Source organism: Vulpes vulpes, chromosome 4, assembly GCF_048418805.1.
Source record: "Vulpes vulpes isolate BD-2025 chromosome 4, VulVul3, whole genome shotgun sequence".
Classification (NCBI taxonomy): domain Eukaryota; kingdom Metazoa; phylum Chordata; class Mammalia; order Carnivora; family Canidae; genus Vulpes; species Vulpes vulpes.
Window position 1 is genome coordinate 88,031,708 of NC_132783.1, and position 20,094 is coordinate 88,051,801.

Below are 20,094 nucleotides of genomic sequence, written 5' to 3' on the forward strand. Positions count from 1 at the left end.
CTTATGGTTCTGCCTCTGCCACATGAGCAGCTGAGTGGCCTCGGGGTCCTGGCCTAGGAGGGAGTCCTTTCTGAGCCTCAATTTCTCCTTCTGTAAAAAACAGGGTGTTTCTTCTGACCATGAAAAAACACCTAAAATTGTTATGATTGCGATTATCGCCACTAATCATCATCATCATTGCCATTGTCAACATCGTAACAAGTACATTCAGAGGATGGATATCAAACCCCCCAGGAGCTTGATTTCTCTGTTGGAAATAACATCACCCATGTCCTGTATTTTTTTCAAAGAATGTTTGTGATAAAATACGTATAACACAAAATTTACCGTCATAACCATTTTTAGGTATGCAGTTCATTGGCATTAAGTGCATCCACATTGGTCTGCAACCATCACAACCATCCATCTCCAGAACTTTCTCATCTTCCCAGACTGAAATGTGTCCCCATCTTACACTAACTGTCCATTCCCTCCTCCCCAAGCCCCTGGAAACCATTTTCCACTCTGTCTTCATGAATTTGACCTTTTGGGGAATCTCCCATAAGTGGAATCAAACAGTATTTGTCCTTTTGTCAATTTTACTTGGCCTGACATCCTCAGGATTCCCCCATGTTGTAGCATGTGTCAGAATTTCTCTGCTTTTTAAGACTAAGTAATCTCCCAGTGCCTGTATGTACCACATTTTGTTGACCTGTTCATCAAAACAGATGAATTTTTTTCTGTTTTTTAAACAATGTCTCTATGAACATGGGCGTGCAAATGGCTGTTCAAGTCTCCACCTCCACTTATTTGGGGCATGTACTTGGGAGTGGACTTATAGGATCGGCTGCTTTGAGGAGTCACCATACCATTTTGCACAGTGGCTATGCTATTTCACATTCCCCAGAGCGGTCCACAAGGATGCTGACGTCTCCACAGCCTTACTAGCACTTGCATTTTCTGGTTTTGGTCTTTGAGTTGCTGCCGTTGCTCTAGCCGTCTTAATGCGTGGTTAGTGATGATGACGAGGGATGTTGAGCATCTTTGTATGAGCTTGCTGTCCCCATGTCTAGTTTCTCTGGAGAAACATCTGTCACGTTCTTGGCACGTTTTTTAAATGGGTTTGGTTTTGCGGTTGTTGTTGAGTTGTAACTCATGCTATGTTTTATTGTATTTATTTTTTATTTTAATAAAAGATTTATTTATTTGAGAGAGAGAGAGCAAAAACAGGGTGGGGGGGCAAAGGGGGAGGGAGAAGCAGACTCCCCACTGAGCAGGGAGCCCTATGTGGGGCTCCATCCCAGGACCCCAGGATCATGACCTGAGCCTAAGGCTGACGCTTAACCGACTGAGTCACCCAGGCGGCCCTCTCATGCTCTATTTTAACATAAAGTGAACTGCTCAACCATCTTTCCACTAGTAAAAGAAATTATGTGGGTATATGTATCAGTGGCTGGAATGCAAGCATTGAGGAAGCATTTCTTCTGTTTAATCTTTGCCAACACTGTGTGAAGTAAGTGGTACGACCCTTCTGTACGAGGACACTGAGGTTCGGAGAGCTTAGGCAACTTGCCCAAGATCACTCAGCTGGTACAGGATCTGCAGAGCAGGGTTTGGGACTTCTCTCCACACTCACCATTGTCTGTCTCCAAAGCCATGTAGCTCTGTCTCCCATGCTATCTCCCCCGACCCCGAGAAGCTCCTAAAACAGAGCACAGCTACGGGGAAGATCGATCCATTACTGTTATCTGTACTGAAGAGACACCCCCAGGTGAATGATGTAACCAGAAGGCTCAGAGCAAGGCCCACCATTAATCTCACGGTTACAAACAATATAGGAAGATTATGCTGGCCTCCAGCCCAGTTAAGTGGACATTTGGATTTTTTCCAAAACAAATGTGGATACTGTAAATACAGGTCAGCTGGTTTGCAGGAAGTCAGCATCCAGATGAAGCGGCATCTAGAGAGATTTTTTCCAAAGGTCCTACTGCAAAGAGCCTGGGGGCTGGATCATTTGGAGCATGTCTCCTGCTTGTGAAATGATGTTTTTCATTCATTCAAAACTTCCTTGCTGAGGGGCTTCTGGGTGTTCAGCTGTATGCTGGGCATGGGCTCACGTGGGAGATGCTAGACGTAGAGAGAGGCAGTGAATTATGATTCTGGCAACCATCATCTGTTCTCCAGAACAGTCTGCCTTCAGACAGGAAACTGATGCCCAGAGAGAGAGGGTGGGATACTTGCCTGTGGTCACCCAGTACGTTTGCAAGTGGTAAAGTTGAGAAGATATCCCAAGTCTCTCTTGAGTCGTTTGACCTTCCTAAATACCAATATTTTTGGTGTGGACGCTATTGCATTTTCTAGGTCACTTCCTATCCTCAGAGTGGGTAGGACAATCCTCTGGCAGAACTGATGTCATATTTTCGGTTTCAAAACAATAAAGTAAGTGTAGATAAGGTTTCTATCTCTTTCCTTTGGGAACCCGAGGTTTAAGACTTATTCCCAGGAAAAGCTGGAGACCATGAGAAGGAAGAAAAGTGAGTGCTCATGGAACTGTTTGATTAAATGGCTCACGAATGGGACAGACAGTGAGTTCTTTTAATCTACTCCTACCCAGGATGTACGAGCAGGAATTGTCCTTCTTTATTAACACAAAACCCTGATGGGCTGAGGCTTTACTCCAGACCCTTTATAGGGGCCTTATTAAGTAGTCCTGGTGCAGCTCCCCCAGGGTGGGTTAGGATTTTGGCCTAGGGGTGCTCTTCTCCCAACAAAGCTCTGCCCAGCTTTGGGCACAGTTGGATGGATTCCATGTCTACTGGCTGGTTTCCCTTAGAAGAGTTGAGATAGGATCCATTCCCCTAAACATCAAGGGAGGACAACAGGGCAATAAGCACAGAAGGCACAAGAAGCATTAACTCATCCCAGGGGCTCTGTCCTGCCATTGCTGGCTCACCCTCAAGGTTCTGGCCACATCTCATGCCGGAAGAGCTGGCTGCCAACAGCCCCAAGGGCTCCTTGACTGGGCTTTGAGCCTTCTCTTGGTGGGGGTGCCGCTTTGTCACTCTGTGCAGATGGCTAGTTTCTTGTTCCCGTAGCATAGAACCCAAATCTTAATCAAGTCTATATCAAGTATGAATGCTTAAGATGTTTTCATAGAAGGACAGAGGAAGAAAGGAGAGAGAGAAAGAAGGAAGGAGTGAAGGATAGATCAAGAATTTTCCTTTCCTCCAAAATCCTTGAGATGCATCTGTTCTAACTGCATTTGTTGGGAGCGACAGATGTTTTTGTCAGTAGAGCTTGACAGAGAGAGAGAGAGAGAGAGAGAGAGAGAGAGAGAAATCAGTGGTCATTTCATGTTTGCCAAGTGAATGAATGAATAGCATGGAGATTTGGGATTTGCTTACTGAAAGGGAGACTCCCTTGTGGAACCGTGTTGGTCACTGTTGCTAAGATCGACAGGGCTACGCAGACTAAGGCTTTGGTTTTAGGTCACAGGGAAACATAAACGAGCCCACGATGAAACGTTCACATCAGGAGGCCAGTTTGGACCAAATGCGGCAAAGTTACGCTCAGCGCCCAGTCTGTTCAGTGTGACTTCTGGGTCCTGGCCTGCCCAGGATCTTCTCTCCCAGTCACGCTCTTAAATTGCCAGAGAAAGGGCTCTTGTCTGAACACGGTCCACGACTCCGCTCTTAATGTTCAAACCGGGAGCATGAAGGGTCTCAAACCAGCCAGTGGCAGGGATGCAGGGATGAACAAAGAGAGGGGCAAAAAGAGTGTTTATCTAGGTGCCAATGGATTAACCCAGGCACAAGAAAGAATTAAAAAGAAAAAAGCTTTCTGAATTCAAAATTGTTCTTTCAATTGAAATGCTGTGAGGCCCTCCCTCCTCTAAGGGATAGATCCAGGGCTCCTGCAGTTTCCCTGCAAGAAATCGAGAGCTTCCTCTGACTTCTTTCCGCCCCCCAGGCCCTGATTCAGAAGAGGGAAGCTGGAGAAGCGGCCTGCAAACAGCAGAGGAGGCTAGTAGCCCTGCAGGGTGAGACCCGACATCGCGCCGCATTAACCCCGCGAACCCAGGCAAGGCGGCCAGGCTGGAGCCATTAATGCCTAATGATGTCGCATTGTCTTCCAATAACAAACCATCTCACCAGTTGGTTTTATAGGGGACCAGCTGTTGTTAATTGGGGGAGATGAGCATGAAATGGCCGCTTTCACACCTGACCAAGAGAGCGGCGGCATCAAGGGGCAAATAGAAACGGCCCGCTGCAGGCGGGGGGCTCCTCGGCGCCGCCTTGGCAGAGGACAGGCACGGAGACGACAGCACGGGCACAGCACTTGCAACAGGAACGGCAGGTTTGCTTAGCATCCCGCCCCTGCCCCGCAGCAGGCACTTGCCAGCCGGTGCCCCCTCCTCTGGCCTTGGCCGGCATCTCCGGCCAGGTGAGAGGCAAACCCAGGCCAGGGCCCCGTGTCGCAGAGCTGGAGCCTCGCCTGGCCCCTGGCACGTTCCAGCTCTGCAGAGAGCTCTGCGGGCCTCTGCTCCCTGGCTGCAGGTGACCCGACTGGGCCCCAGGCCGCCAGCAGTGAGCTACTCCGGGCCCTGGCTCGCACGCAGGGTGGTTCCCTTGCCTTTTCTCCTCTGGCATTCCATTGGAGAGACACAGACAGACGGTGTCACTTAGCAGGAGGTATGAAGCAAAACGTGCAGGGGCAGTGCTGTGATACAGAGGGGTTGGGGCCCCCTTGGCCCAGGAGCAAGGTGGCATGAGCAGGAAGCCGATGCACAAGTGCACAGGGAGCACCACATCCCTACATCCCTACCACGTGCACTTTCACCTCCTCGTCTCTGTGGGGTTCCCGAGGCCCTCACCTGGAGGCACATTCTATCATCCCCATTTCACGGACACGGAAGCTGAGTCTCCATGACGCCGAAGCACCCAGTGATGTTACGGAATGGCGGAGATTTGCACCAAATCTGTGCTCCTTTGACGACACCGCACTCTCGCTGTTGGCATTTGGGGGCCACCACACACCCCTCCGCTGGCTGGCAGAGGCGGAAAGCTCTACTTCCGGAGCTCAGTCAGGCTGCCTGAACTCCTGCAGATGGAGGGAAGCACAGGCCCCTCTCTCTGCTTACATTTGCCTTTATTTTTCAGTGTTGCTGCAAAAGATGGGAAAGCAGAGCATTAAAACATGTACTGTAAATAAACCAAATTAAAGTAAAATTGACTCATTTAGCAACCAGCCTCCGATCTTGCATTAGAGGCAATTGAAGAGATTTCACAGATTTTAGTAACCAGATAAGATTATTATATAAACAGACTTCTGCATTGAATGATGAGCCATATCTTGAGGAGAATATTTGAAATCAATAGTAATACAGACTGAGAATTAAGTAATGTGGTTAAGCACCTTTGAATGATGCCATTTTTAAGAGCTGATTAGAAATAAATATGCCAATTGCAGCAGAGCCGATCGCTGGAATAAAGTGATGATTAATCAATTTGGGCCCAAGACCCACAGAGGCCATCTTGGTGTCGCGAGTTGGGTGCTCTGGTTGGCTGGGCAGAGGCTGCAGGGGTCTGGGGCCTGACGGCAGCCCCAGAGAAGGGACAAGAGAAGAGATCGGAGTCCTTAGGCAGAAACACAGCCTTGCCCACCGAGGGCCTGCCCATGGCAGGGTGGGGAGGATTAGCCATAAGCTGCTTAAACTGCTCACGCAGGGCGAGCCAGAGCACAAGAAGGAAATTACAGCTGGGGACACTGACAACCCCGGGATTGCGTTCAGAATGGCCAATTACCATTCAACTGGGAAATGATTGGTCTTTTGGCCGCCCTGTAATCATCTCTCACCTGGACAATTGCACCGGCTTCCCGACGGGTCCCCACGTGAGGCGGCGGATGCATTCCACACACGGTCACCATAGTGATCTTTCCAAAGCACTGCTCAGATCCTGTCACTCACCTTGGAGACACCATCGCCGCTGCCTTCCTTTTGACTTAGGACCAGGTCCGGGGATCTCCGCTTAGTGTTTGAGGCCCTTGGTGACCAGCTGTCCCTACTCATCTCGTTTCTTCCTACTCCTGGTTCCTGCCTCAGGATGGCTCCTAAAGGAAGCTTTTACTGATGCAGGATGTACCCTGTTTTTTGTAGTGGTGTCTCCTCCTGCGAGGCCCTCCCGCCTCCTCTATCTGCTTAAACCCACCCTCTCCCACCCAATGCAAAGTCTGTCTTGACTGTTCCCTCCTCCGACCCAAACAGGCTAGCAGCTGTCTCTCTGTCATCGCCCTACCTGAACACACCTTTTCCTGTTTCACATCAATGTCATTCACGATTTCTTTTGTATCCGGGAATACTTATTAGCCCCTTCGCCGTGCTGGGCACCGTGGTTGTCCCTGAAGATACAGTGGGGGAACACGGAAGTAGTCCCTGGCCTTCTGGAGCTCAGTTTCACACCAAGCATCTAATATTCTCCGCAGCTGTCCCTGCTCAGTAGGCAAGACACACTTCTTGAATTCAACCGGCGGAAGGCAGGTGCTCAATGGTGATTGGACGAATGAATGAGAGATGGAACAGAGGAGTGAGTGACAAAGACGGATCAGGGAGAGGAGGTTGCAATGAAGCAGATTTTTGCTTGGCAGAAAGAACAGGGTTCTGAGAGCTGCCCAGCGCTACCCAAGCTGCCTTCTGCAGGGCTGAGCTCCCAGGAACGAGAGGCATCCATGCGGAGGGAGACCATCTGTCAAGGAGGCTCCAGAAAAGAAGAATTGGCAGTGAGATAGAAGCCACAGCACTGTGGGCTGTAGGCCCAGCCCCGCCACTGACCCACCTTGTGACCTCAGGTAGAGCACATCCTCTTTGAGCCTCAGTTTCTCCATCTGTAAAGCGGAGACTTTGGACTGCAAGTGGTCAGTCATGAGCCCTTGGCTAACGTGAAGCAAGCAGAAGATACTTCTTGAACGTTGTTGAAATCCAGACAACATCTTCTGTAGTGGACTGTGAATTAGTGTTAGGGTGAGGCTATATCCTATGTTCGGGGCAGAGAAAAATATGACAACTGTGGGACCGTGGGAGAAAAATTAAGTGCAAGATTTTGTAACAAGAGCATGATAAGTGTGAGAGACCCTCTGTGAGCTAGTGTAGGCTGGAAGGCTTCCTGGAGGAAAGGAGGGAATTGCGATCCATAGGAGAGGAGATCTGAATCGCCAAGGCCATGTCCTAGGGGCCCCTCGTGGATGCGTTTTTACTCCATGTCTTCCTCCCTCACCAGAAACGTGGCTGGGTAGGGGGCCTATTCAGACTCTTGCTCGAAGGAGGGAGATGTGGATTTTTCTTTGCTGTGTTTTATCCTTGTTTCCTGCCTTCAGCTGTCCTGCATCCCCAGGAGGCCCCGGGCTGAGACCCTGCCACAGGCAGGCTGATGTGGAGGGTGCACCCTAGCTCTGGCCCTTGTGGTTCTGCAGACTGCTCAGGATGCAAGTGCTCTGAATTAGGGAAGCTCTCTAGAGGGGAGCTGCTGTACCTGGGTTGGCCAGGAATAGGCCGAGAACCCATTCCCCCAGGTCATCAGCCAGGATCTGGGGGGGGGGGGGGCACCTAGGGATCCATCAACCAGGGATCCACCAGCTTGATGGATCCCAGGGATCCATCAGCCAGGATCTTTCCAGGGGGACCTTGGGGCTAGGGCCTGGGAACAGCTGCTTTGCTTGAGCTGCTCATCCGGATGAGGCCATCTGTGTGGGGCCCACTCCTTACCCTTGTGCCTGACCATCCGTCTCCAGCATTCACAGCTCTGTGAGCTCAGGGCTCTGCTGGGTCTCTGGGTCATGGGCCCCATGCAGGCGCCCTCCTGGTCAGCTACTGAGCTCTCGCTGTGGTCAGAGGAGGAGGTGAGCTGTGGTGGTATAAGGTGCTCTGCCTCTCCCCATAACTCACCTCCCCCTCTGCTTCCTTCCTTAAGACAACCCCTGAGGCCACCAGAAGGACTCCCATAGATCACTCCAAGGATATAACCGATGGGGATCCTGGGACTGAGAGAAGGCAGGAGACCTGTCCTGATCCCAGGCCGAAGTAGCCAAAGAGCAGAGACTAGAGTCTCTAGATGCCCATCCTGTTTGCTACCCACCACAGCGGGGGTGTCCTGGCCTCGGTGCTCGTCCATGGGACCTTTCTCCTCACTACCTGGGCAAGGACGTGGGGGCAGGGTTTGCACTCCTCCCAGTGCTCAGGGAGTCCCACGGAAGCCAGGACTCCCTCCTTCCTCTTCCTCTGCCTCTGCCCTGTGTCCTGGACCCTCAGGTTCTGCCGTTGGGCCTGGCTCAGCTCTCCCTTCAGCTCACGTTCAGGATTGCGATCCCTGCACCTCTTGACTAGTGGTCAAATGCTGTCTTGTCACCAAGTTATAAACATGGTTACATGCTTCTTTCTGGTTCTTTCTCTCTGGGTTGAGCCAAACAAGAAACATAGCCACACCCCCTGTTCCAGTTAAACACATGTGCTTTCTTCTCTGCTTCTGGCCACCACGCCTTGGCATGCCCCCAGTCTCACCCACCTTGCTGGAGTCTGCGTGGATAGCACAGGGGAAAGCCTGCCCTCTGCTAAATTTGCAAGGTAGCTGCTTCTGAAGCAGGGAGAGCATCTGCCCCACCGGGGGCCCAGCAGTAGGATTGCGGACAGACTCCTGCGCGCTGGGGATAGGAGACAGGCAGTTCCTCTTCTTGCAAACTAATAGATTGAATGTAGCTGCAGCGTCTGAGGGCCACCGCCAAAATATACCCAGTTACTCTCTCTTATCCAGGAATCATACTTATTCAAGCTCAAGCCAAGGGGTCTGTTATCATAACAAATAATTTTTAGAACAATAGGCCTAGAAAGCTCTATTTATTGTACTGACCATGGGTGCCTATCTGACGGGATCCCTGCTCCATGACATCTTGAGCTTGGGATCTCTGGCCCAAGAAGGTGTGACCTGGGCTCTTACCCCACCGACCACATTTTGAAGTTCAATTTGGACGACGTGGCTTGGCTCTGCCATACTGTAGCTTGAAGAGTGTGATTGGAAATTTCTTGCTGAACAGTTAGGCCTGGGAGAGGTTCTTGGTTCTTCTTTCAGCTGGTGTTGGTTACAGACCTGCCTGGGAAGGTGAAAGCATCTCTTCTGTTTTCTCTGCTCACCTAGGAGAACACAGTATGGTGTTTCTCAAAGCTTGGGAATCTTTGTCCCCAGAGGATTTAAAAAAAAAAAATTCTTATGTTTTGGAGCATGATGGTGGATTTTCCAGCTCTGAACTTTTGAGTTTGAAGGGAGAGGACTATGAGGAGATTTCACCTGCTGATCCAAGGGAAGACGGATATGGAGCCTGGAAGGCTGAAGAGTGGAGGAGCAGAGACCTTGGCTTTGGGGGAGCCTCAATCAGGAAGGGCAGCCAGGGATCTGTCTCCCCAGTGGCACCCATGTCCAGGGTCATTGGCACGCTCCTTGCCACCAACTCTGGGCCATGCACACAGTCCTTTTGAGGTCAAGGAAGAGTCTGTGTTTCATATCTGGATGGTCACAGATGGGACAGGGATGGTAGCTGTGGGATGGGGCCGATGGAGGGGGTACTGAACCACCCCAGAAGAAGCCAGAGACCAAGTGGGGGGCCCTGGGAGCCTAACTCTGGCCTCTGGTCCCCCTGCCAATGCTACGTACAGCTGGGTAGGCTGCCTGGGAGGCAGATATTCTACTTAGGGCTTTAAGTTTGGGATCCTTTCTTTCAATTATTATTATCACATTTATTTATTTATTTATTTATTTATTTGAGACACAGAGAGAGAGGCAGAGACACAGGCAGAAGGAGAAGCAGGCTCCATGCAGGGAGCCCAATGTGGGACTTGATCCCAGGTCTCCAGAAATCACGCCCTGAGCCAAAGGCAGGTGCTCAACCACTGAACCACCCAGGTGGCCTATTATTATTATTATCATTATTATTAATCCAATAAATTATTACTAACAGTTGACTTTGCTTCAGGTCCTGTGCTTGGTACCCAGAGGAGGAAAGATGAATCAGACACGGGCCTACATATAGGCCCCAAAAGAACCAAGTCCTTAGTGAGGAGCAGTCCAGAAGCAAAAGCACGAGAGAAAGAGAGAGAGAGAGAGAGAGAGAGAGAGAGAACAGCGGGACCCCGTGGGAACCCAAACAGGGACTCCTCTGGGTGGCAGAGGCAGGAACGGGTTTCAGACCACTGTCCCCCAGGAGCTGGGTGTCTCTCGGCAAACCAGGGAAGTAAGGAGCTCAGCACACAAACACACACACACACACACACACACACGTTCCCAGCACTTGGTCCCACGGGAGGACCTTCCCGCCTGGTGCCCAGGCCAAGTCTCACGATAACGGCAGGTTCTGACCTTACTCCTCCAACACCCTCATCTTCCCCAGCTGTATAAACATTTGGGCGAAGTGACTGGGCAGATGCAATTATTCTGGGAATGTAGCCGCAGCCGCACAGGGACACGTGTGCGCGTGCGAGTGACGCCTCAGCTCCTGAGAACGCGGCCCAGCCCGGGGCTCCGGGGAGCACCCCGACTCCTGTGGGCCCATTGCTCAGTCCCCACACCTCAGCACAGGCAGACACGATCACCCCAAGGGATCCCCCGAGGCGCCTAGAGCCGTGCAATTGTGTCCCAAAGCACACCTGCTGCCAGTGTGGGTGTGCAAGGGCAGAGGGCAGGCCCGGCCTGACCCAGCGGGGGGCTGGGGGGCTCCTGATGGGGGTTCAAAGCTCCAGCAGCCTGCATGCCCATGCAGGAGCCCGGGTAGGGGGCTGCTGCTGGTCTCTGGCCACTGGAAAGTGCGAGTTAGGACTGACATGCGGGGAAGCCAGCGGGCTTCGAGCACAGCTCTTAGGCCCTTTCGCATATGTGACTCAACTGCGTGTGAGATGTTCATTATTGCCAGTTTGCAGAAGAGGAAATGGAGGCTCACAGAGCACTGTGGCTCTCGGGGCTGCCAGCCGGGAGGGCTCAGAGCAAGAAATCGACCTTGGGCTTCCCTCTGCTGGTGCACACCTCTGGACGGTCATTACAGGGTGCTCAGAGGGACAGGGTGAGGCAGGCAAGCTGGTAGGTGTAGCCCCAAGGGGACGCTCATCCTCGCGGTCGTGCACATGGAGGGGCAACCCCCAGGGTGGGGGCCTCCTAAAATGCGGTGCCTGTCGTGGGTTCCACACCGGTGACACTTCACGACCTCTCCAGACTCTTCCCCAGGGACGCAGAGAGGGATGGGGAATGTGACCATGATACCGAGAACACAAGACAAGGCGTCTGTACCTTTGCTCCACCAGGTGAATCCAGCCAGAGCCCCCAGAGAGGTCCACCGTCCATCCCTTTGTCAGGCCCTGGATCCCTCCAACCCTCCTGCTGTGTAAGCAAAGAACAAGTGGATGTGGCTCCACCTCTTTGGCTTCATTAGCGTATTGTTCTCCCTGCTGTGGACCTTCCCATGCCAGTGCTGTCCTTGGGGAGGCCGCACCTGCTGGCACAGGAGGTGCCAGGCTCCCTGCTCCACCATCTCCTTACCTCCTGGGTGAAGCAAGGCCTTCCCCTCCAGCTCCTCTCTAGGTTTCTAGGCCAGATCCTTGAAACCAGCCCCAGTCGGTGAGGAGAAATAATGGCCCCTGTGGTGTTCCTGGAGGTGGCATGACCTCCTGTCTTGAGTTGCTAAAGATGTCCCAACTGTGATGGTGGCCGGTGATGGTAACACCCATGGCACACCAGGTGTATACCAGGTGCAATCCGTGAAATGCTCCCACTTGGCAAGAGAGACCAGGTGAAAGGCCTCGTCCTTCTGTGGAACGAGCCCCGTGTGTTGCTCAAATGACATTTTTGGTTCTTCACGATTCCAGGGAACAGCTGTGGCATCCCGGTGAGGGTAAAAAGCAAGTTGCAGAATAGCACACAAACCAGAATGTGATAGCGTTCAATGCACCCGCGATAATGCTCTCTTCTTTTTCTGGGTGTATATTTACATGTGTAAATACAGAAGGAAAGTTCTAGAAGAATAACTAGACTCAGTGACCCCTCATGGAGGAGGGGGGTAGTCATTGGGTGGGAGGCGTGGGGACCAAATGGAATTCGAGTCTCATCTATAACATTTTGATTTTCTATAAGGCACAAGTATCCTCATACCCTTGATGCAATTAAAATTAATTTGTAAATGACAGAAAATGGCAAAAATTGAAATAGGCACCGGGACATACAGGGGACTTCAAGTCTGAGGGCGAAGCCGCTGTCTGTTGGTTTGTGGGCAGGTTTTGTTGCCCCCGAAACGCTGGGAAATTCGCTGTAGCTTTGGTAGTAGTTTCTCTAAAGAGCCCAGGTCCCCCAGCACGAGGAATAGAGGCTTTTTCCCTAGATGTATTTGTTTCCTCCTGACAAAGTAACATATATCCACTGCAGACAATTTGCAAACTATAGAAAAGTATAGAAAGGAGAAGGAAAATCCCTTGTAATCCGCACACAGAGTTATAATCATGGTTAACGTTTCCACACAGGGTCGAAGGTGGATTTAGACACGCCTGGCGTCACACCCTGCCACTTTAGTTCTCCAGCTGTGAAAGGGGAAGATAAGACCCACGTCACCGGGTGAGGACCGAACTAACTGCGAGAGCTCTGTGGCACGTTCCGGGGAGCCCTCAGTAAATACCAGGGCTCACTTCGTGGCAGTTGGCAGGATCTGCCTATATTTTTTTTCCCACCCAACTGGGATCATACAATATATACAGTGTGATACATTTCCTTTTTCTTTGACCACATAAACGTGCGATTTTAACATCGCCGTCCCGAGTCCTTGGGTGGGGTGGGGGGACCCGTGCATCGCCCTGCGCAGACCTGTGGGGCTGGCAGTGAAAAAGCGAGCTCATTGTCCGGCCATGCCCTTGCTCTAAAGCCTCCCACGGCTCCCTGCTGCCCTCCGTGTAAATCTGATCCCTCACGTGGTGTCTGGCGCCTTCAGGGTCTGGCCCTGCTTTTTCCTGTTTAGGCAGCTCCACTCTACATCGGTGAGTCACCCCGACACCTCCAGCATCCACCCCACACATAGAGAATCCGCCTTTACTCCTGGCGCTCATCCGAACGTCGTCTCTCCATCGAGGCCCCCTGACCTCACCGTTCGGGTCACCGTGATCCCAGCAGTCTCTTGCTTTCCGGAGCACGGGTGTGGATCAGACTAGTCGGTCTACCTCATTAACTGTTCTGGGCTCATCTGTCCCCAACTAGGTTGCTTGCCCCCCGGGGCTGGGGTCTCCTGTTCTGCCAACGTTCTTGAATTCTAAAAGTTACTAGCATGGTGCTGAGCACGTGGGCGACACCCACGTACGTGCTGGCAGGTGTTTCTGCACCAGCTAATGAGTGAGCAGGTGTTTTTGTGTGTTTGTTGGTTTTCCTAACCCCAGGAACCTCTCCTGGCTGGGTCAGCTGTCAACCGATAAACACAGAAACCTTGATCCACGGTGTGCCAGACCGTCATTTTTGTTTCTCCAGGCCCGAGCCCCCTTTCTTTCTGAAGCATTTTCCCATTCTCTCCCAGTGTATTTATAAGGAGGGTCCACCCTGGTTTAGAGCCAGGACTCCACTCCCGGCCCCAGGGATGGATTCAGGATGGATACAGAACCTACGCCATCCAATGAAATATAATCCTGGAACTTTTGCTGGAAAAAAAAGGGGGGGTTGGAGAAATGAAGACCTTCTGCTAGTCTTTTGTTTTTAGGAGGTAGGGGACTCTGGAGCTGCCAAGAGCCACCCCCACATGGAGGAATCCGGCCTGCCGGCAGAGCGGTTACTGAGGACAACAGTCAAGGCATGGAGGGAGATTGACTTACTGGTATCAGATGGTGGTATTAAAAGCCTGGGTCCAGCCACACCTGCAACCAAGCCCTGTCTCCGTACTTTCGGCTTATAGAAGTCAGAATGCTTTTTCTCCTTAAACCACTTTGGCTCAGGTTTTCTGGCACTTACGACACAAAGATTTGAAACTCAAACCCTCAGTCTCTTATTCCAAAACGTCTCCTATCTGAGCTCCTTTTGAATAGAAACTGGGCACACAGAAGCTATAAGGCACCCTGGAACCCAGGTCCATCCTCCGGTTCTTATCTGCGCTGCATGACCACAATCTGGAGATGATGAACCCGAGTCCTAGAGAAGCCGGGCAATTCTTATAAGACTGCACAGGGCGCTGTGGACAGAGCTGGGCCCCTGTGCATCCCAGGACAGAGCTGTGCTCCTCTTTCGAGCCCCTTGAGAGAATGCTGTGTGCACAGCTGTGCTCCATCAGGGCTGCAGAGCTCAGGAAAGCACAGTGGTTATTCGTGCCACAAGGGCTTCCTTGGGTAGCCACGGGGAAGCTGAAGCAGTGCAAACAGCCTGCCTCCTATGTGCTCCAAGAAGCTCAAGGGAGCCATGATTTTATTGCTTATTTGACTGCTTCAAAATAGCAGACGATCTCCTCCTGGGTGCCAGAAACATTGAGCCTGGCCCGTAGGCTCTCAGTCCAAGGAGCACCCAACAGCACCTGCTCCAGCTCCACAGGCCCACCTGTTCAACAGGTAGCCCTAAAGCATCACGGTCAAATACCACTGTGAACACCTTTCCCAGTGGGGAGTGGTTACCTCAGGAGCACAAATCACCACCCCACCATTTCCTAACTTCCAAAGGGGCCACCCGTGGAACTCATTCCTGCTAAGCTTGGATACAGTCTCACTCTCTTTCTCAAGGAGGCTCTAAGGAGCCATTACCAATTTTTTTTAAAGATTTATTTATTTATTTATTTATTCGAGAGAGAGAAAATGTGCACAAGTGCCAGAGAGAGAGAGTGGGGGAGGGGCTGAGGGCGAGGGAGAGAGAGAGAATCCCCAGCAGACTCCTCATTGAGCACACAGTCCGACCCCAAGGCTCCATCCCACCACCCCGAGATCATGACCTGAGCTGAAATCAAGAGTCACATGTTCAATCGACTGAGCCCCTCAGGCGCCCCCAGCCACTATCAACATTCTAAGAATCTGAAGCAAGGCCCAACACTGGGCTGTTGGAAAGGATTTCTGATGGGGATCCCCGTGCAACGCAGTGCAGTCACTCAACACATAGAGATTCTGATAGGAACTTGGCAGAGGTAAACCAGCAGGCATTTGGTCAGAGAAAATGATCAGCCAAAGGTCACACAGAATTAGTGGCAGATATGGGTCTCCTGAACCAGGGACAATGTACTCCCCCACTTCTCTGCAGGGTCTCAGAGGTTACCTGTGGCCCACAGCTGAACCGATCCTCCCTCTGGGGCCAGTGCTTACATAGCTACTGACATCAGCGGAACTATGGGAGAGAACACCATGTTTGGAGGCAGCCGCATTCACTTAGTATAAAGGACAGAATTGCTGCGATGATGCTATGGTGCCAACTGCCCTGGATGTCAAGGGCTTAGGGCAGTAAGGATTCATTCTCATGCTTATGGGTCTGCAGATGAGCTGAGGCTCGGCTGGTCCCAGCTGAATCTGGCCGGTCGGGCCTACTTCGGGGTGTGGGTTGATTAAGCTCAGCTCCAGGCTGACAGTTGATCTCCCAAAGGAGATCATGTTCAAACCAGAGCTCGGGCTGAAGGGGTGACAAGTACCTTCTTTGGAAAGCTCTTCTCGTAGCGAATCACCGAAGCACAAGAAAGTGGAGACGTGATGCCTTTTGAAGCTTTGGTTTAGAACTAGCGTATTATAACCTCCACAGAGGTTCCACTGGCCAAAGAAAGTCACCCGAACATCAGCAGGTCAGAGAAAAGTACCCTGTCTCTCAGAGGAAGAACTGCCACAGCATCCCTTGGTAAAGGCCATGGATGTATAATTCTAATGCAGGGAGGCTATAAAGTCTTGAGCAAATGATCCAATGGTCCCTGTGAAGTTTCAATTTCCCTCAATTCTCCCCCAGTCAATACACTGCCACTGTTCCCGTATCTTCTCCTCCATCCCTCTTTGTCAGAAATGCAGAAATGGCTTCCTGGTGAATTAATGGTTCTCAGTGAAACTCCTGCAAGGGGTACTTAGCTCTCCTTCTACAACAGAACGAGTCAAAGGGCACCACCCTGCTTTCAGTTTCTCCTAGCTCCAGCCCATTCTGGTAAAAGATTCAGGTGGATCCTTTATAGGCCTAGATTTTTGTCAGTCTGTACCCAACATGGAAGCTTTGGATGGCTTCCATCATTTACGGCATTGAGCTCTAACTCCTTAGGCTGACATTTCAGCCACAAAACGTACTACTGAACCCAGCTATTATTGTCCTGGCCTAACTGGACCAAGTGCCTTTTATTCCTTGTATTGATCAATCCCTGCGACCTACCCCTAATGTGCCATGCCCTTCTCCTTAGTCCCTTCCACTGGGTTGACCTCCATGCGTTTTGTGTCAGTCACAATTCAACGAGAGAAACAAAACCCATGGCTTATGGAGTTATAGGGGTTATGTGGGTTATGAGGGGTGGCTAGACAAGTCAAGAGGCCATCAGGAAGAACAGGCCACAATTTGCAGGCCTCAGCTGAAGTCACAGTCCACAGGTAGAATTTCTTATTGTATGAAGCCTCCACTCTGTTCTTAAAGCCTTCCAACTGATTGGATCAGGCCCACCCAGACTATCTAGGAAAGTCTCCCTCAGTTAAAATCAACTGACTACGGACTTTCATCACATCTATTAAATAACTTCATGACAACACTTAGATTAATGCTTGATTAAATCCTTAGGAACCATAACCTAGCCAAGTTGACACTTAGAAGTAACCATCACAGTCCACCCCTTGTCAACTTGGCAGCAATATACATTTCCAGAAACCCTACATAATTGCCAAGAGAATAACAAAGCTGTATTTCCACCTACAATGATGCAACTGTCTTGAATGCATCAGAAACATGTTAACCCTTCCCACACGAGAGGATGCAATGCAATGCTCTTTGGTAATATTCACTCTCCTCTATTGATACCTGACCACTTAAATACACATGTGTGCACACACATTCATAACAAAGTAAGGAAGAAACCCAACACTTAACAATCTTCGTTCTTACAGCTAGTTATATGGTCATGACTGGTATTTATAACTAACTGTTTCCACTACCACTCCACCTTTGCTTCTCCCTAGCAAGTGCCTCAGCTGCTTGTCATCGTCCTTACCTGGTGGAATGACTCAGATCTTCATTCCTCAAGGATCTAGCTCATTAGCAGCTCTGCTTGAATTCAATGTGTGGTTTTCCATTGATATTGACCACAGAGCAAGGGGTTACTGAGGGGTGCCCTATATTTACCAGACCGACTTCTCTTTCACCTCTGGTGTATTGTGGCAACTCGATCTCCCCTTGGTAGTCAGGATGCATCACCCCCCAGTATAATAACTCCTTTGCCTGTTGATTCAGAGGCATGAGAAGCCCCAAATGGTCAGGATGGCAATCTTCATGTCTAGTTCAATGGAATCACTGATGTGGCTCCTGGTGGACGTGTTCCTCCCTTTGGAATGAAGACTTCTAACCCAACAGAGAATAAGATCACAAGGCAAGGAAGCAAAAATCTTGCTAGAAAATCACTAGGGGAAGTAGTGACTGGCCCACTCCCTTTTCCATTCCTTTATGCCTGGACCTAAGAATCCTGGCAATGAGAAACATATTGAACACTGATTTATAGCATATCCAGCACCATGGAGGACATTGCCCTGGCCCTGCAAGGTATTGTCTGCCTTCCATTCTGCCGTTCTAGCAAGTTAGCTGCTTCAGGTAAGTGAGGAACATGGTAAGACCAGTGAATTTTCTTGAGCACGGGCTCACTGCTACACTTCACTGGCTGTGGAGTGAGTTGATCAGAGGCAGATGTGTGGAATGGCACGTGGTGCAGTAGATAAGTCCAAGCATGGGAATTCCAGCAGAAATGTGTACAAGGAAGGAAAATCCATATCCAGAATAACTGACCATCATGGATTCCAATCCTACCTGGTCTTCAGCACCCAGTCCAGGTTTCGCCTGCTCCAGGAAGATTTTAATAACCTCTCAGACTCATCTGCCACTCGTTCATGCCACCAACATTTTTTTTAGCACCTTCTGTATGCCAGGTATTCTTCTAGGTACTGGAGAATGATGGCTTGTACTTTGATGGAATTCCTCACAGCTCCATGACCATCAGTTTGCCCTCATTGCTAGCAGTTTTCTCTGCCCAGTCAGACTGTGCAGGTTTCAAAAGCATCATCCACATCCACAGATGTCCTTGCATACCATCAAGAACATAAGACATCTCATGTGCTCAGATGTCTTTCCACTTGGGTGTAATCTACCTCTCTTTCTCTAAGACCACATCTTTTCTTGCCAGCATGCCAATTAAAGCCACTGTGAATGAGGGCAGGAAAAGCTGTGCGCCCCTCGAGGCCACCTATAAGCCATACTCTGCAGTCCCAGCTCTTGCAAAAGCCTTCTGAACGCCAGCTTTGGTTTCTGCTTCTCTCATCAAGCCTCTTTTCCTGCCTCTGAGCATCCACAATACTTTATTGATTAATATTTCTAGTAGCCATCAGCTATTGCACACCTACCATGTGCCGGGCATTGCAAATTTGTCTTCTGATCTTATAGCTCTCAGAGATGGGGGTTCCAAGCTACGTTTTATATCTTATTTGCATTTGCACTTGGCCCCTAGAACTTCACCTTCAGAAGCATAGCAGGCCCAGTGGATCCTGGCTATGCAGAGGAGGAGAAGAAACACTACAACAAGAGTTGGATGTCAACTGGATGGGCTTGGGCAGGACTATTCCTCTTTCTGGATCTTGGATTCCCAGTCTGTGAAGTGAGATACTTAGGCTAGATGATGCCTGGGCCCCCCTCCCCATCATTATTATAGACTTTTAGGCACAGTACAAAGCCTGAAGGCTTTTATATCCTCAGCAAAGCTTTGGATGATGATGAACTTTTGCATTCTACAGAGAGTTCTGATTTCCTCATGAACCTCCTTTTGGAATTACTCTTTGCTAGGAAGCTTATCATTGTCCACTCAGTGTTTCCACACCTACTTTGTGTGTGTCTGTCAAAAGTGACATAATGACCACTGTACTAGACTGCACTATTGCCCCAAGTCTTCTCCCTTGCCTGTATCCATGAACAGGACACACTTCCTCATCTCTTCCTCCTATAACTTGCTTTGGGCAATAGGATGGGGCAGGGGTGGTGGAGCCTGGGCCAACGGCTCAGAAGTCTTCCCTTCTTCTGCCTATATTTTTGCCCTTCTGCACCACAGTGAAATGGATAAACCCAGGCTAGCCCCTTGGTCCCAGGAAGAGGAGGGGAACCATGTGGCACAGAGCCTCTTCCAGCCAACCCAGCCTGGCTCAGCTGCTCCCAGCCAACCTTACAGACACATGTGCTACATCAGTGTTCAGTTACCTGCTGCTAAGACCTTCTGATTGCTTGTCACTTTGCATTTTATGACAGTAGCTAACTGAATGAGACTCTGAAAAGTGTTTATGAAACAGACCCTTGTATGTGGATGGGATTCAGTGGCGATCTTGGCACTACCTCCCCGCCATCACCAATCCTTCATGTAAACCTTGCCTTCTGGCTGCACTTTATACATCTCAGGGGAGGGGAGACTCTGTTTCCTGCCGCAGCCCATGTCACATTTAGAAATATGGAGGTGCTAAACTTCTTTATCATGCGTCAAACCCTCGCCCCTACCTTCCACTTGGCCCTCAGGGCCACATGGGATACATACAACCTCATTTCCTTCCCAACAGCTGTTCAGAGGCGTGAAAAGCGCTCTCACGTCCTCCTCAGTCTTTGCTTCTTGGGGTTAAACATCCCCCCTGACTTCCGCCATCTCTCATCCCGTTAAACGGCCCAGCCCCCTGCCTCCTGCAGCTTGGCCAGCCAGACTGAGCCAGCTCTGCCTTCCTCCCGTTCCACGTGGTCAGAGGGAGACACAATAGCCGAGGGTCACTGATCAGAGTGGGGGCCGCGGAGGGCTGTGGCTGCCCTCACTCCCGGCACCGCTGTCACTGCCCCTGAGAAGTGGGAGCTCTTCTGCAGCCGCAGCACCTTGACCCAGCCTGAGCCCACCCCTGGCAAGTCCATTCTC

The 20,094-nt window shown here is 50.7% G+C and overlaps 1 long non-coding RNA gene across 1 annotated transcript; it reads right to left on the reverse strand.

The window, feature by feature from the left end:
- Positions 1-322: 322 nt before the first annotated feature.
- Positions 323-6,545, reverse strand: LOC140598457 (uncharacterized). The gene is made up of 2 exons (XR_012000885.1): positions 6,286-6,545; positions 323-5,143 (listed from the first exon to the last, which is right to left on the reverse strand). It is a non-coding gene; the product is annotated as an uncharacterized lncRNA (long non-coding RNA).
- Positions 6,546-20,094: the final 13,549 nt, after the last annotated feature.